This window comes from Leptopilina boulardi, unplaced genomic scaffold (genome assembly GCF_019393585.1).
Source record: "Leptopilina boulardi isolate dan_hultmark-lab unplaced genomic scaffold, ZJU_Lbou_2.1 LbouV2_386, whole genome shotgun sequence".
In the NCBI taxonomy this organism is placed as follows: Eukaryota; Metazoa; Arthropoda; class Insecta; order Hymenoptera; family Figitidae; genus Leptopilina; species Leptopilina boulardi.
Genome location: NW_026137958.1, coordinates 1,183,923 through 1,201,946, shown reverse-complemented (window position 1 = coordinate 1,201,946; position 18,024 = coordinate 1,183,923). Strand labels below are relative to the sequence as shown.

The 18,024-nt window shown below is 31.1% G+C and overlaps 1 protein-coding gene across 4 annotated transcripts in view; it reads right to left on the bottom strand.

The window, feature by feature from the left end:
* LOC127288403 (POU domain, class 6, transcription factor 1) overlaps window positions 1-17,539 on the bottom strand; it is a 164,741-nt gene extending 147,202 nt beyond the window's left edge. For 3 of the 4 annotated variants that reach the window (XM_051315819.1, XM_051315816.1, XM_051315818.1), the window contains exon 1: window positions 4,853-5,926. The gene's annotated coding sequence lies outside the window, so the exon portion shown is untranslated. Of the gene's footprint in view, window positions 1-4,852; window positions 5,927-17,480 lie in introns of those variants that run through there. The other variant, XM_051315817.1, reaches the window with a different exon arrangement.
* Window positions 17,540-18,024: the final 485 nt, after the last annotated feature.

Below are 18,024 nucleotides of genomic sequence, written 5' to 3'. Positions count from 1 at the left end.
GTTATTTGCCAATTCGAAATATAAACGGCAGGACATATTTTATTTTTAAACAAAAGATTATTCCAACTTTCATATATATATATATATATATATATAAATATATATTGAATGTTAAATTTATTTTAATATAGACAATGCCAATTAACTATGCGCGAATGAAAAAAAACATGACATGCTGAGTGAGTTTCTAGTTAATGTTTTAAAAACATTTTATTCCGCCAAGACTGAAATAATTTGATAGTCTGCTATATTTATTTCAGACAGCGGTTATAAAATACAAAATAATTTATTGAAGGGTGATCAACGTCTGATGAACTATTCTCTCAATTTTGATTTAAAATAATAGCTTCGAGAATATTTCAACAATTTTCTGCAAATTATTATTTAAAGAAGAATTTTATCATGTCGCGTATATCTAAAAATATATTCTTTACAGAAAATTTATGTAGTTATATTTCTTCATTTCAAAATCAAATTGTTTAATTGATCAGTATATATGGACAATTTAATTATCCAACGTTGACAGAATACACTTTTTTTAGCTTTTTATTTATATATATAAAAATCACAACAATTTTGGAATTTTTGATATAATTCTTTTTTTTTCTGAACTAATTGTATTAATTTACCATTTTTGGAATCACAGAAAAAAAAAAGTTTAATTTTATCTATTTTTTCACAAATAGAGAAAGAAATATTACTATTTTTGGATACAATTGAATTTATTCTCTCCCTACTCTTTGTTTTCCTAACTAATTGTATTAATTACAAAATAATTACGTTAATTACACAAGTAATTGTGTCATTAATTTTTTTTTTTTAAAGTAAGTTAATTAAGAGTAGTTTAAAATAAAAATTGCAAATATCTGTTTATCACGCGTTTCAAATCAATTTCATTTATATTTAAAAATGACAAAAAAATTTAAAAATAATTACTTTAATTTTTATTTAAAAATTATAATATTGTATATATGCTTTAAATATTGTAAAATATCGCGTGTTAGTAAAGAACTTTAAGAGGATTCTTTTTTGAACAAGAAGGAAGTTACAAAAATCTCGACACATCTTTTTATACGCAAATTAGTTCTATTAGAAGCATAGAGCGTACACAAAAAAAAAAAAAAAAACACTCGTGGAAGAATCGTCAGTGATATAGGAACCCTCGTGACGCGCGTAACCCTTCTCGCGCGACACGCACGTGCGTGCCTCTTTATAAATTATTAGAATTAATGACGCCGCACGCATAGCCTCACCCTGTAGGGGTGTCACAACCTTCCAATTGTCATTGCACGATTTTGACAAAAAAAAAAAAATAGAAATTAATAATAATTTTGTATTTAAATAATAATTCTCATTTTTTAATTACTATCTACTTTATAATTAATTTATATTATATAATTTACAATTAATTTATATTATATAATTTACAATTAATTTATATTATATAATTTATAATTAATTTTCATTGTATAATTTATAATTAATTTATATTATATTTTTATAATTAATTAATATTCTATTGCTTGTCTCTCATTTAATAAAACAAAAAATTATTAACAATATATAATTTCACAGTTCATTGTATAATTAAACAATAATAAATTTGTGTTATTATCGATATGAAAATTTCCATTAAAAGGAATTTTATTATATAATATCTAATTAATGAAATTTGGTATTTGTTTGATAATTTATATTGAAAATGTCAGAGAATCAGCGCATTGTCAAAACGTGTATATATGTAAAAAGGGTAGAGATTGTTTTTTTTGGGAGGGGAGAATTATCGGGTGTAGGGATCAGCAAAAGAGATGAATTGTGGAGTAAAACGGGGGAGTTGAATGGGCCAGAGAAACGAGGGTTGACGAGCCGAAAAAGAGAGTGAAACGCAAAGGAGGAGAAAGGTGATTCGGGAATAGAATTTAAAGAGTCAAGGAGAGAGAGAGAGGGAAAAGAGCATCGATTTATTTTCTTGACCTCGACAATAAAAAACACTTAACCTTTCTTGAAAATAGAAACAAATTTTTATTTTCTTTCTTTTTATTTCAAAATTTTTTTTTTGTTCTCTGAAAAGTCAATTTTTAAAAATTGATATTATAATAATTTGTCAACTCGTGAATTTTTCAAAGCACGATATAAATATCCCATTATGTAAGTTATGTTCAAAGTAACACTCCAAGACAAGTTATATTGAGCTCGTAAAGCGAGTTACGCACATGAATTTTCCCTCCCTTTTTTTATGTCGATAAAAAAAAAAAAAAGGCGGTTAAGGGTGACTTGAAGGTTATTTAAGATATTCTTTGAAGATACAAGAGTAGGTTTCACACCTTGGGTGTATTATCTATATATATGAAAGAAGATGAAATGTCTCCTTTTTCTATGTTCTTGTTCTTTTGTGCCAAGAGCAAGTGCCTACCCCAACAATATCGCGAGTCGAGAGCTCCTTTGGGATTTTTTCGCCCCAAGCGAACAAGCCTTCACCACTAGACGTCCCTTCGATCGCACTTTTTTTTTTTTTTCTTCTCCTTTTTCTTACTTTTTCTTTTTCATCGTGTTCGTTATTCTTTTTCTCTTGCGCAATTTCCCATCACTCTCTCTCTCTCTCTCGTTTTCCTTTATTTTTTTTTCTCTCTCTCTTTCCCTCTTTTTCGCTCCTTCAAAACCAACCCCTCGAGGCGGCAAAGCAAAGAATTCACTCCCTCCTGTCCTCGGTTATTCGCACTGATTTTCCAGCTCGTATCGCTTCGCAACCACCCCCCTTTCCTCAACCCCTCTTTCCCGGTCCATACGCTCGACAGTCACGCCGGCAACACGTGCTCCTGTTTACCTCTCCAACGAGTCACATGGCACGAGACGAGAGAATACTTTCCAATAATAATTTAATCAAAAATCACAATTTTTTTTTTATGATTAATTCTCTAATTAATTATTATCAATTCTAGTGTCCATTAAAATGGAATAAAGAAAAAAAAGTGGAAACTATGGAATACAAAAAAAAAGGAATTCTAACTGTTAAAATGGAAATAAATTATTGTGTGAATTGAAATTGATTATAGAAAAAAAATAGAAATACAGAATTTTAGTATGAATTAACTTTCTAAATTTGAATTACTGAAAAGTGAGCTACTAATTTACATTAGTATAAGAATTTTTACTAATTTTTAGTAATATATTACTGATTTAGTAGCTTTAAATTTTTGTACTAGTTTTAGTAAAAATATTACTGATTTAGTAGTTTTAAATTTTTGTACTAGTTTTAGTAAAAATATTACTGATTTAGTAGCTTTAAATTTTTGTACTAGTTTTAGTAAAAATATTACTGATTTAGTAGTTTTAAATTTTTGTACTAGTTTTAGTAAAAATATTACTGATTTAGTAGTTTTAAATTTTTGTACTAGTTTTAGTAAAAATAAACTAAAAATTAGTGGAAATTCTTACCCAATTTAAATTCAATTTTTTTAAATTCAATTTTTGCCATTAAATTAGTTAAATTTTACCAATTTCATAACAAAAAAAAAATTCACTAATTAAAATTTCTACTATGATTTATAAGAAAATAAAAAACGAAACTAAAAAAAAAATGATTAAACTAAATTATTATATAAAATTCTAAAACATGAAGGGATTTATTAATCGAAAACAAATTTTGACACATTGGAAACTAATTGATATTCCATAAATTGAATTATACATTTAAGAATCTTCTAGTATTACGGTAACAAATTTTAGGAATACAACTTTTCTCTCTTTCTCTTCAATTAGCATTTTCAGGTCACATTGACTGTGTGCTGTATATATATTTATATATATCTAAGTTTTGCCGCAATATATAACTATTCGCGAGGGCGTGCATAATTATCGCGGTAATTATTAGAACGCAGCTAAGTAGCTGGAGGGAATTATCACTGACTTCGGGCCGCGCGTTGTATATATATATATAACGCAAAGAGGGCTTCGTTTCTACTCTCCTTATTCCCGCATGGCCACAACCAAGTAACTTTCTTAATTACCAAGATTAACTTAATCGTACCCAGCCGGCGATAATCACCGGGCGAACCTGCGCCTCATCGAGCCGTTGGGATTCCGTCGACTTTTTTCACAATATATATATATTATATATTTTTGTCACAAAAAAATAATTTTAAAAAAATCAATTTTAAAAATTTTTCATCAAGATCCCGGTATATTAATTAATTTCCCCGCGAACGCAATTATAATATTCTTCAATTATAATTTATCAGATAATAATAAGTTAATTATATAATATAAAATCTTATTTTTTTTTCCACATCTTTATAATTAAAATTCTATTTACGTCAAATATAATCAATATCTGAAATGTATAGTGCGTTATAAGTTAAAATACACGAATTAGCCCCAATTTCCAAAAATAGCATTGTGACATTTTCGTAATATAGGTTTGTTGGTTATATTATATTCTTGGACAAAAAGACAATCAATGTCTTCTCCATTCCTCTCTCTCTCCCGCGACAATGTACACAATCAATTTTGCCAATGTAAATGTCGAAATGAAATTTTCCAATTAATTTATATCTTTCCATGTCGTTAGTGATTTACAATGTGTCACTGCTTTTTTTTTTAAACAAAAATACTAAAATTAGTTTATTACAAAAAAAAAAATTATATAAATTTTTCAAAACGAGCTATACCAATAAGATAATAAAAACAAAGAAAAATGAATAACGGAATTAAATTCTCTATATATATATATTGGATTGCAACAAGATTCGGTCGATCGAACACATGCAATATAACCTTATCATATTACAGCAGAATTAACTGCTTAATAGCAATATATATATATATATTTTTTAAAGGGGGTGAGACAACTCACCTGAGGGTATCCGTGATTGATGTATATAGAGCGACGTTTTTCTGACGTTGTAACACTCTTGGGAATAATTTATCAGCTTTGAGAAATGAAAAAACGAATCTGCCAATGAAATCACGTTCTTTTCGTGAAGTTTCTATTTACGGAAACACAAAGCACTTGGAACACGCAGTCGTCTATTTTTATGTCTCCTTTTTTTTTTTTAAATTATTTATACGAATCGCAATCTTTTATAAAAAGTTCTCTCCTCTCTTTGAAAGATCAAATGAAATGTCTGAATGACATCAGCCTACTTAATTAACAACAACGGGATAATTACAAGTAATTAAGAGTGATTAAGAAGCAAACGGTTAATTGCAATTGATAAAGAAAATTGAGGATATCAAGAGAGTTTAAAAGTGATGCACTTATGAATTTCATTCACTACTATTACACATACAGATATTACATATATATATATATATATGTAAGTCTTTTTTCTCCTTCTCTATTATTATTATTATTATGATGCAAAATCGTTCTCCTTGAAGGATTCGCGAGTCTTTATAATGGACTTTTAATTATTCTATTTGTGTGTGATGCTCAACGTTGTAATTTCTACTCTCTGACGTATCCTCTACTCTGGATCACGTGGACGCACGCTCGACAATTACCACGCTCCACACTGAGATAATTAGCAGTTTATTAGTGCCAGTCTTGTAACTTCTTTTTCTTCACTGACAAAACATTTTAATCACTTCGAAAAAAAGTATTTTTTTTCTAGTTCTATTGATTTTTAAAAGTAATATTAATAATATTTAATTCAGTAAGTTATCGAAAAATGGCACTAATCACTTGTTCACTTATTTTTTTCAAATTTTTCGTAAATGTCACTTTCAACTATTGCACACAATGTTATTCCAGTGAAATATCAATTTTAATTAATCAATCTTAATGATAAAGATTGAAATTTATTGATGAAAATGAAGCCGGCATGGATGCCACGTTGTACCGGGTTCTTTTTTTTTTCCTCCACTGAATGAAAGGAAACGCGATAAACTCGAGTCTCGCCTGATATAGACCTCGCGATCCGCAGGCTGGCTGCGTAGTGGCTGAAAGTTGCGCGGCGGGAAGCTGGTGAACCCTTTGATTTAACACACGCCGCGCCTGTGTTGTGAACACAGTGGGGGATCAGAGGCGTTACTGGGGCGGTACCAATGCGCGGAGGTGGGCCGCGAGTCAGTCGCGAGATACCGTTGTTATGATTGTTATGAGTGTCCGAGCTGCCTCCGTGTGCTGGGGGTGGTACACGCGGGGAACCCCCGCTGTAATATACCTACCCAAACCCCCCTTCAACGAGACCGAACGAGCTCGTAACCGTGATGCAAATCAGATAGGGGTTGAGGCAGAAACCTGAGGGTGGGGATCAGGAGCGATTGGGTCGCCAACTGCAGAGAGAAGAGAAGATATATATATATGTATATATATATATATAACCCTTATGGAAAATGTCTCCAAAGAGGTCATTCTTATCAAAGGGTGAGGGGTAGCTCTTTAAAAGTCACTTTTCATCTTGAGAAAACGCTTTTCATTCTTGGAATAACCATAATTTTACTGAAAATTGTTTATTATTTTTATTCAACCACCTCGCGAAGTACATATACTCATATTATAGAAGCGTTAGGGTGGAATATTATTAGCATATATAGTCCACTTCAACCCCTAGCGAGCATATTTATTGTTCCACTATTCAATATTCTTCTTTGAAGAAATTGTATAATTATTGGCCGAATAAATTGTTTTCAGAAAGTACTCTCTAAATTTTAATCAGCGGAAACTCGCTGATTCTCATAGTATACCACTGATTCTAATCAATTTATATGCACTAATGAATTAGTGGAATTTCACTGATTTTTCAGCTATCCGCTGATTGATACCAATGGTATACTTATCGCTGATTCAAATTTAGAGAGTATGCGAAGAATTTTAAAAATGATATATTAGAAGAAGATATAATTTTCATCTGGTTGTAGTCTTAAAATAACAGATATTAGTTAATCAAACGTCCTTGAAATGATCCATGGAAATAAAAACCTTTCTCTATAAATTCATATCCGAAGAATCGTGATGACATGCAATTTTATATAGAGAATGTTTTTCTTTTCGATATATATATATTTCTTCTTCTTATTTCTATCAAGACTTCTTCTTCTTCTTGTTCTTTTTTTGTGCCAGAACAACGAAAATGTTTACAAAGAATATTTATTTAAATACTCGCTATGAATTCAAAACTAGAGCAAAAATAAGATTCTCCTTTTATCTTTCCTTAATTTAAACAATTTTCTGCAATGTTTCTTATTTTGTAAATAACTTTTTATGTAGCTATATATTGGTAGGAGTAGCTAGTATATATATATAGCTAGAATTATACATTTGATAAATTAATTTATAAATTTTTGCTTCCAAATGTGCGTTCTTCAAGTATACAAAAGTGGAGATTTTGACGTCGTGAGCGCAACTCTACCCTTCGATAAATTTTCATCAAATCATTTTACGTTAAAGATTTGTTAAATTTAATACAATTACTTCAACATAACGGAACAGAAGATGAACTTCAATACTGATGATGCAGATAAAAAACAATTGAAGAAATTTCTAATCCCTTACAGATAATATTACACCGCGACCAAAATCTGCAAACTGCAGATGATACGACAGCTTACACCATAAAGAAAAAAAAGATATCTTTGTACCTACTAATAAATTTCCAGATGCCAATAGATACAACCATTTAGAACCTAAACAGATTATGTACCAAATGGACTACACCAATTCATCATACCCTTAAAAATCTTATCTACAGATGACACGTAACAGATTGTACATAATTCCTAATTTATACTGAATACCATTTATAATTTAGCTCATGGTAACGGATTGCATCATTTATATAATTTGTAGAGCTGTGCAAAAGTTCGAATTTTGTTAATTCTTATGGAGCGGTACGAATTTTAAAAACTTGCACAGCTCTAATAATTTGTAAATGTAATCAAAATTCTAAATGATCCAACATTAATATTTATAATAATCACTAATGACGTATCTTGATTCTCCTATCTAAATCATCAGATTTTAATATATAAAAGAAACTAAAAATTTTGATGTATTTACAGATTCTAAAACGAAATATAAATAATTTAACTCTCCCTTGTCTGTATCAAGAAGATAAATGCGATAAATTTTGAAACCTGTATGTCCTTTGATTTTGTAAATCACAGGAACAATTAAATACATTGGCGACAAGAAAGATTGCGACTTTGAATAATTTGAGTTGTTTCCCTTGATCCCCATGTCGCGACGCCATTGATACTGTCAGCACCCTTTGTGTTTTAATACACCCCCTTCAATTTCCCTAACGCCAAGCTCGACCCTTACAATTTTACATCCCCTGTTGAGTTTCGGGTGGTCGTTGCCAGCCAAGTTAGTTTAAGTAACTCTCCGATTTGTAGAATTTTGTTTTTCACTGCTCCCTCATGTTTTATCGTATGTGTTACGAATCGACAAATTATATAGTTATAACTCAATTCAATATCAAAAACATAATTTAACTTTATCTTCAACATAATAACAATTTCTTTATATATTTATAGTTTTCTCAATTTTAATTGTCTTTCATTTGTAAAAAAAAAAAAACGAATTCCAATTGAGAGAAAAAAAATGTAAAATAATTGAATGAGATAACAAGATTTTCAATAAGTCAATAGTAATTTGACATTCTGTAAGATTGACTTACAGAAATTGTAGTATCAGATCCTAACAGGAAGAATCAGAAATAGAAAGTTCAAGTGCAAAGTAAAGAAGAGTGAGAAATCGGGTGTAAACGATCGGATTATGGTGTGAAAAGCCTTTCATTCGAAACATAGAAACGAACGAATGAATGGGATACACTTGTCCTTCTTGCTCTCGAAGGTCCACGAGGTTTCTCACATATAAACTCTCAACCCCCTCGAGTTCGTTGAGCGCAGGAGTGTAGCCAGCTGGTATATAGTTTGAAGTTGTAGGAGTCGACTAGATATGGTTCTCTCTCTCTCTTTCTCTCTATGAACTCTCCCTTTAGCTATATATTTCTTTCTCACTTTTTCCTCACAATTTTCAAATCAGTCTCGCTCTCTTTCTCGAAGCCAGCAGCACAACACCACCCGACCTCTCTCATACCATCCAATTCAAAACCTTTTCCTATCGCACTTGTTCGCTTGGTAGTGGTTCCCTCGTCGCAATTTCCCATCTCTCTTACACTTTCCTTTTGCTCTTTCTCTCTCACTCTATTGAGGGTGGGCTTCGTCTTTCTCTTCTCATCCCACTGGATCGATTAAAACTACAAAGTGTTGCCTCTCCATCCGTTGGTACCTCATCCGTGGTCGACTGTACACTGGGTTACCAACTCTTTCGCTTTCTCTTAAGCGCTCTCTTTCTCCACACCACCTTCCTCTCATAGCATCGACGGTACTTTTTATCCTTTTATCGGAGGATCTCCGTATTCATGGACGGCTCGCTTCGCTTCCTGATAATCTCTGCGTAAAAATTTTCCGTCCCCTCGGGATTGCCTTCGCACGGGACTCCCGTCACTTTTTTTTCCTTTCTCTCTCTTTTTTCTTTTCCTCTTTTTTTTTTTTTTTTTTGCTTACCACAGTTAGCGATCCCACTTAACCTATTATCGTACGCACTGATTTTTATTGGATTTCTTTTCACGGACAATCTTTTTTCCTTCCGGAAAAATAAGTCGATGAAAAGACGTGTTCTCATGGATATTATGAATTATGTAACAAGGACTAATCGACTGGAATAATAGATTATTTTTTTTATTTGGAATTCACTTTCTCCTTTTAATAAATCTTTCTAAAGATGTGGTTTTACACACGGAGAAAAATTAATTGTACTTAGTAAATCTGGGACTAACAAATTTTGTTTTTACAACAAATCTGTATTGTTGTATTAACAAATTCCTTAGTAATACTAACAATACATTTGTTACACAAATTTGTTGCAACAAAAGTTTGTTGTAGTAACAAATATATTATTAGTGCAATACAGGGGGTCAATTACGTATAACTGTTTCCGGTTCCCACATTCCGTATTCCACATTCCGGATCACACTTTCAAAATTCCCTTTTCGGGATTCCACATTCAGAATCGCACTTTTCACATTTCGCATTCCACTTTTCAAATTTCACATTCCGAATTCCTCTTTCCAAATTCCGTATTTTAGATTCTGGATTCCACATTCAGAATTCCGGATCCCACATTTCGTATTCCAAATTCCGGATCCCACTTTCAAAATTCCGTATTAGGGATTCCATATTCCGGATCCCACTTTTCATATTTCGGATTCCACATTCCGTATTCCACTTTTCATATTCCGGATTCAACTTTTTACATTTCGTATTCCGGAATTCACATTTCGGATTCCACTTTCAAAATTCCGGATTCCATATTACACAATCTGAAAGTTAAGTCCGGAATGTGAAAATCGAAATATGGAATACGGAATGTGAAATGTTGGATTCGGAATGTGTAATCCGAAATGTGTGAGGTGTAATCCGGAATGTGGAATTCGGAAAGTGAAAAGTGGTATCCTGAATACGGAATTTGAAAATGGAATTCGGAATGTGGGATCCAGAATATGGAATCCGAAATGTGAAATACGGAATGTGAAAAGTGGGATCCGGAATTTGGAATTCGGATTTGTGAAAAGTGGATTCCGGAATACGGAATGTGAAAAGTGGTATCCTGAATACGGATTTTAAAAAGTGGAACCCGGAATGTGGGATCCAGAATATGGAATCCGAAATGTGAAATACGGAATATGAAAAGTGGGGTCCGGAATTTGGAATTGGAATTTGTGAAAAGTGGATTCCGGAATACGGAATGTGAAAAGTGGTATCCTGAATACGGATTTTGAAAAGTGGAATCCAGAATGTGAGATCCAGAATATGGAATCCAAAATATGAAATACGGAATGTGAAAAGTTGGATCCAGAATTTGAAATTCGGATTTGTGAAAAGTGGATTCCGGAATACGGAATGTGAAATATGGAATCCGGAAAAAGTTACGTAATTGACCCCCAGATTTTTTGTAACGACCAAAGTTTGTTAGTTACAGATTTAGTAAATATAACAATTTTTCTCCGTGCTATTATCAAAATTTTAAATTTAGACAAAAAAATGTCAACAACATACTAGATTTAGTTCTATATTAACAAACAATTCTTTTTCTTCCATTCCCAAGAGTATCAGAATCTATTAATAATAATTTTAAAGATTGAAAAATTAAAACCAAAAATTAGATTATGAAAAAGATCATCCTTGCATATCTTATTTTCTCATCCATTTATGCGTTTGCTTTTTTTTTTACAGTAATAAAATATAATATAGTATTTGAAGACTGTAAAACCATCTAATGTCATAATTCATGTCCCATACTATTTTTCAAAAGAAAGAGATGTGGTCTTAAAACAACGTTACCATGAAAGGAATATAAGCGTCGCGTAAAAGTCAAAAAATATGCGTCCAGTTCGCGCAGGCATCGAATACACTCATGTTTGGAGTTGAAAGATTAGTGGGATCGGGTAAAAGACTGAAAAGGCAATGGGTTGCACGATTATAACCCAGGATCCAAACGTCGCTTCTGGGCCTTGCCCCGTTTTAAGTCGCGCTTCTGCTCGGATAATAACAGACTCAGTGGTAGCATGCGTCTTTACGAGCATCTTCTCAGAAGTATAAACCCCAAGTTTTGCTTCTCCCTTTAATTCTTGGCCCTAAATGTTTTCCTTTCTCTTTTCATCCCGTCATATATGTATATATATATGCTGTATACCTTAAACACTGTTGTTCGCCGCGACGAGTTTTGTTGCTAATTAATGTTCATACAAAGTTGTTGGTTGCGTGTGTGCTCTTTGCAGAAAAAAACATCAGCGCACACAATGTATTTAGAAATTATCGATGAGTAGCCAACTTTTATTAATTAAAAATATACAAAAAAAAAATGTATTTTTACGATAAATATAATTCTCCAGTTAGAAAATGGCAATTTCAAGTATTGTCGTATACTTATCGATAATGTAAATATTTTATCCAATATCAAAAAATAAACGATGATCAACTGTTTTAAATTATAAATTATAAAATTATTTTCGCTGACATTTATTTTAAGAATCGAAGAAATCATTCTGTCATTATATCTTTAAATTCAGGTGATGAAGTAGAACATTGTAATAATAAAATAATTCAATTATCTATATTTAAATTCCTTTAAGTAATTGATAAATGATGATCTACTTTTAAATATAGTTTTATAAAAAGTAAAATGAAATATATTAATAAATAATTGATTAAATAAGATTAATAATTAAAAATCATTTTCTTTTTCTTAAAATTTTAAATATTTAAGACAAGCGTTTGTATAAAAATATTATGAATAAAAAAAAAAAAAAAAAAAATCTCTCTGTAAAGGAGGAATTTGATATTCTTCCCGCATCCTGATGCGAAAAGTATTATATTATGATCCTGGTCGTTATAAGCCTTGTCTTCGTCGAAACAGTGCACCAGTACCTAAATAAACCTATACAATTCTATTGTTTCAAGTGATTATATACATCGAACACAAATCAGTCCACTCGTCCATTCTTTTCAAATATTCCTCATCGTTTCTTTTATATCTTTTAAATGATACCCATTTTTTTTCTTCCAAAAAAATGTAAATTATTCACGATTATTATAATTATTTTTCTATCCAACAATTTTTGATAATTATCCTAATTTTGAAATAATAAAAATGTCGATAGTAAAAAGTAAATCTTATTTTCTGCAAGATTTTTAATGCAGCCTTTTGCTTTTTTGTGACACAAAATATTATTTTTAAAGTATTACAATTTTATGAGAAAATTTTTTATTTAATAAAACAAATTTTGAATACCAATGCACAACAACAGTATTAAAATTGAAATACTTGATTTGTAGCATGGTGGGATCTAAAAAGAAAAAAAAAAGAATTTTTGGGATCATTCCTGCAAATCTTGCTATGTAGTTATACGACCGGTTGGTCAATAGTTCCCAAAGGTTATATATACGGGATATAGGGTTCCTCTGCATTTTCGGACAATATTTCAACGCGCGTCCCTGCCCGGTAGCTTCGATCATTAAACGTGCGAATATAGCCTCATAATATTGCAATCCGCGGCCATAATTTTCGTCGTTTTATAGTTCAAACTGCAACCTACGTTGTGCGGCAGCGGCGCTCAAGCTTTCAACTTGAACGCGCCATTCCGTTCAAGTTGTACCGGGTGATCATAAAGCTTCCTCACTTATTCAACGATAGGGGAATGTATATTGTATATATATGCATCATCATCCTCCTCCTCCTCTTCTCTCTCTCTCTCCCTCAAAATAGGCGCTGGTTTCAAACACCTCGTACTGGATCATTAACCAACTGCAATTCATACGATACAATCTTACGATGCCTCCTAGACGATTTCAAATTATATCCCATCCTTTTTGACCCTTATCATATATATCAAATATTATATACTAGTATTGAGGTATTTTTTACATCCTTCTTTTTCGCTTCTTTTCAAAAAAAATTTCGGCATCATTTTGAATTATAAATTTTGTTGTCATCTGTTTCTAATTTAAATGGTACAAATGTGCTGCATCTAAAATTTAATAATCTTACATAGTTTTTAGATCAGAATTGTTTAGTGAAATCTGTTATAAAATCATCTGCGATTCTGAATGTCAATGAATGCAATTCTTTAAACAAAACCTTAAATTTTGATAATTGGTACAATCTGCTTCGGATAATGCAATCTAAATTTTAATTGGTACAATCCATTTGGTTAGCTAAAATTTTGATAATATAGAAATCATCAGATTTGTATCATCCACAACATTATTTTAGAATAATGATTGTTACCATAAAAAGTAAATTATTTAATTTTAAAAATTGGAATTTTAACTAATACGGAATTTATAGTAAAATTTATTACTTTCTAAAATCATCTGTACCACCTTAAAATTTGATTCTAATTGGTAAAATCTGCTTCGGATAATGCAATCTAAATTTTTAATTGGTACAATCCATTTGGTTAGCTAAAATTTTTATGGTATAGAAATCATCAGATTTGTATCATCCACAACATTATTTTAGAATAATGTTTGTTACCATAAAAAGTAAATTATTTAATTTTAAAAATTGGAATTTTAACTAATACGGAATTTATAGTAAAATCTATTACTTTCTAAAAACATCTGTACCACCTTAAAATTTGATTCTAATTGGTAAAATCTGCTTCGGATAATGCAATCTAAATTTTTAATTGGTACAATCCATTTGGTTAGCTAAAATTTTTATGGTATAGAAATCATCAGATTTGTATCATCCACAACATTATTTTAGAATAATGTTTGTTACCATAAAAAGTAAATTATTTAATTTTAAAAATTGGAATTTTAACTAATACGGAATTTATAGTAAAATCTATTACTTTCTAAAAACATCTGTACTACATTAAAATTTGATTCTAATTGGTAAAATCTGCTTCGGATAATGCAATCTAAATTTTTAATTGGTGTAATCCATTTGGTTAGCTAAAATTTTGATGATATAGAAATCATCAGAGTTGTATCATCCACAACATTATTTTAGAATAATGTTTGTTACCATAAAAAGTAAATTATTTAATTTTAAAAATTGGAATTTTAACTAATACGGAATTTATAGTAAAATCTATTACTTTCTAAAATCATCTGTACCACCTTAAAATTTGATTCTAATTGGTACAATCCGCTTTGGATATACTGCAATCTAAATTTTAATTGGTACAATCCATTTGGTTAGCTAAAATTTTGACAATATACAAATCATCAGGTTTGTATCATCCAAAACATGATTTTACAATGGAATCCATCTGTTACCACACAAAAATAAATCTAAAATCTCTATTTTAACTGAGTACAATCCATTACTACCCAAAATTTATTCTAAATGACCCAATCCATTACTTAGAATTCAAGAACTTAAATATGCTATTTAGAATGAAAAATCCATTAGATGAACAAATTTTTAGCTCCTTAGCTTGAAAAAAAAACATTTCCATTTCAATTAGCATCGAAATTTATTACACCTAAGGATAAATTTTATTTGCAACAAATTTTATCCTTTCCTCTAGATCCAAATTTTTATTTCTTGTATAAAATTTTTTACGATTCTTGGTTAGAATAAAAAACAAAGATATATTGAATCGAAAGATTCGAATAAAAAATAAAAATAAACAAGGAAATAATTAAATGAAGAACTGATTTTTCGGAAAGATATATATATATATATTCAAAGAACACCGTTTGTGTAAAGAGAAAGAGAGTATGCACTGCGCCTGGGAATTGAGATATACTGTTTTATAGGGAATCATCTGAATGTGTCAGGGAAGGGTAAAGAGGGGGAGCTTTTATGAAGTTACTGGGAAGGTATACGGTGGCTTGAAAAGTGGTTACTTTGTACGTCAGAGAGAGGTATCTTCTTTACGGTTTGTTCGAGCCATTACTGAAAATTACCGACAATTCGACGCTCGCAAATCAAAATTCGCTGGTTTCTTCTTTAAAGGCAAACGTTCGCGCCTGGCAATTCATGATCCCGCGGAACATTATCGCATCGCGCACAACAAATTCATGACGATCTTTTTCCTTTTTTCAAACACACATTTATATATATAAATCTAAAATGCAACTCTTAAGATAATTTGCCAATTTTACTATATGGGTTTCTTCAATTCTTAAAAATAAAAGCGGAAATGTAACACCTTATATGGAGAATTGCTACATTCTTTTCTCAAAATGTTGTCAATATTTTTCTAAATGAATGAATGAATATTGAATTTTCATCATCTTTTTGTGTCACCAAACTCATTTGAATAAGAATTTCCAAATTATTGAAGAGATTTGAATTTTCAGAGAATATATATATATAATAGATCTAATAGATTGCGATACATAGAAGAGGTGTTGATCGACATTGAAGGATTGAATTTTATACTTTGAGAACCTGCAAGCCATTATGCACCTCACGTCCTCTCTCGAAGGCTGCATAACATGTATATGCCTATACATATACGGCCATAGACCAAAATGTCGTAATTTCGCTTTGAGTTCAGTTTTACTCTGGTCTTCGTACATGCTCATAGCAATATAGATATATGTTTGGAGTTTGGTAGGATGGCGAAACGCTATGCTTGTGCATAGAGGAGAGCAGCCTGACCTAATTTACATACATATAAAGCGCATTCGATGTGTTTTAGGGGTCGTAAATCGACGCAGCTACGCGAATCGTTAAACCCTTCCTTGCCACAACACCCTGACGATGCGTGTGGGAGAGAAATGTCCCATAGATTTGTATAGGTATGCATGTCCTCACTCTCATCAATATATGAGATGGCATATATATATACATACAAGTTTTACAATATTATATTATAATCGAAAATCTCAAATTTCTCTTATACATTATAATTTCACAATAATAAATACCGCTCTTTATTTCTGGTTCTTCGAGACCAAAATTTTTCTCAACAAAAAAAAATCTATTTTTATATATATGGCTCTCAACTATAAATCATTTTGCATAAAAAAAAATTCATTTCCTGTGGCACAACAGGTTCTTTTTTTTTTTTCTAAAAACGATAAAATAAAGTAATATTTTGTTATTACTTCTTTAGAATGTTAAAAAAATATATATATTTGTTACTACTTCAGAATGGATTATTAGTTCTTTACCGCAGAAAGTAAAGATCACCTTCATGGCAGAGAGAAAGATGTTTTTTTCATGACAAAAGATAATTTTATAGGTTTTTGTGTACTGTGAGAAGATGATCAGTTTAGAATATTGCTTTTTATATATATATATACACACACACAAGCGTAACTTTTCAGTTAGCTCAATGGAAGAAGATATGGTGACCATTATTATATGGGTGGTGCTGTTATATAGTTGGTTGTGCTGATGGTATTGGTGACAGTGGTATTTCTAGTATTTGCGGGTAGTGGTGGCCGATAAAGTTAAACCCACTAGCAGGGGTCTCTCGCAATGACAACACATAAACACGTTTATGTCCCCGAGTTGCATTATATATAGTGTAACCTGACAGAACCCTACGGATGTTCAGTGTCTCTTCGGCACTGATGTGAGCGTCTCTAACCCATTGAAATCTTTTCCAAAATATCATTATTACATTCGCTTATAATTCTCCTGGCAATATTATAATCTATTCTTACACGAGGAAAAAGGAATTGACAATTTAATTGTTAATATAGAATTAAATCTCGCTACAAAAATTATTTGTTCTAACAATTCTGTGTTGTGAAAACAGTAAAATTGTTCTGGAAAGAGTAGAAATATTGAGAAACTAAATTTTAACAAAGCAGATTTGTCCCTAACAGCATCGAACATTTCAGAATCCGTATCCGGATGCTGTTAGGGTTTTTGACCAATTGAATGTCCTCCGAAAAATCACAAATGTTTCGAGTTGACAACAAATTAAAATTATTCCGATCAGACTTGGCTTTTTCAGTGCATAAAGAAATATTTTTAGAATAAAAAAAGTTCCTACCTTATATTTGTAGAATCAAGTTGTTTGCCACCTTTCTTTTCCTGCAACAAAACAAATTCTTTCTGTAATTTTTATTTCTAAATTCATATTTGGAAAAATACTTAATGAGTTAGATATAAATGTATTCAGATACAAATTGCACAGGTCATGCGTGCTAAAAGGGGTGTAGTGTCAGAGAAAGATGAGGGGAAGGGTTATAGATGAAAGGTTTGAGAGAGAGGGAAGAGGAAAGCTGGAATGAGATGGTAACTGTAAAGCTCTGCGCGTGACACTGGGTTATGTAATGTTCTTCGCGATGGGCGACTCCATGGATATATATATTTATATATATATATATATACTATACGGTTTCGGACTTTGGTATACAGCTCATACACTGCGTTTATGGCACATAACTGGCGCACAGATTATTTTAGCTTGATCAATTTGATAACTCCATATGGTTATGCTACCTTCCGATTACAAGTGCGAGTTTGTACTTTACCCTTCTGTTCCTAGGAAATCGAAAATTTCAATCTTGAATCTAAACCCCATCATCGTAACC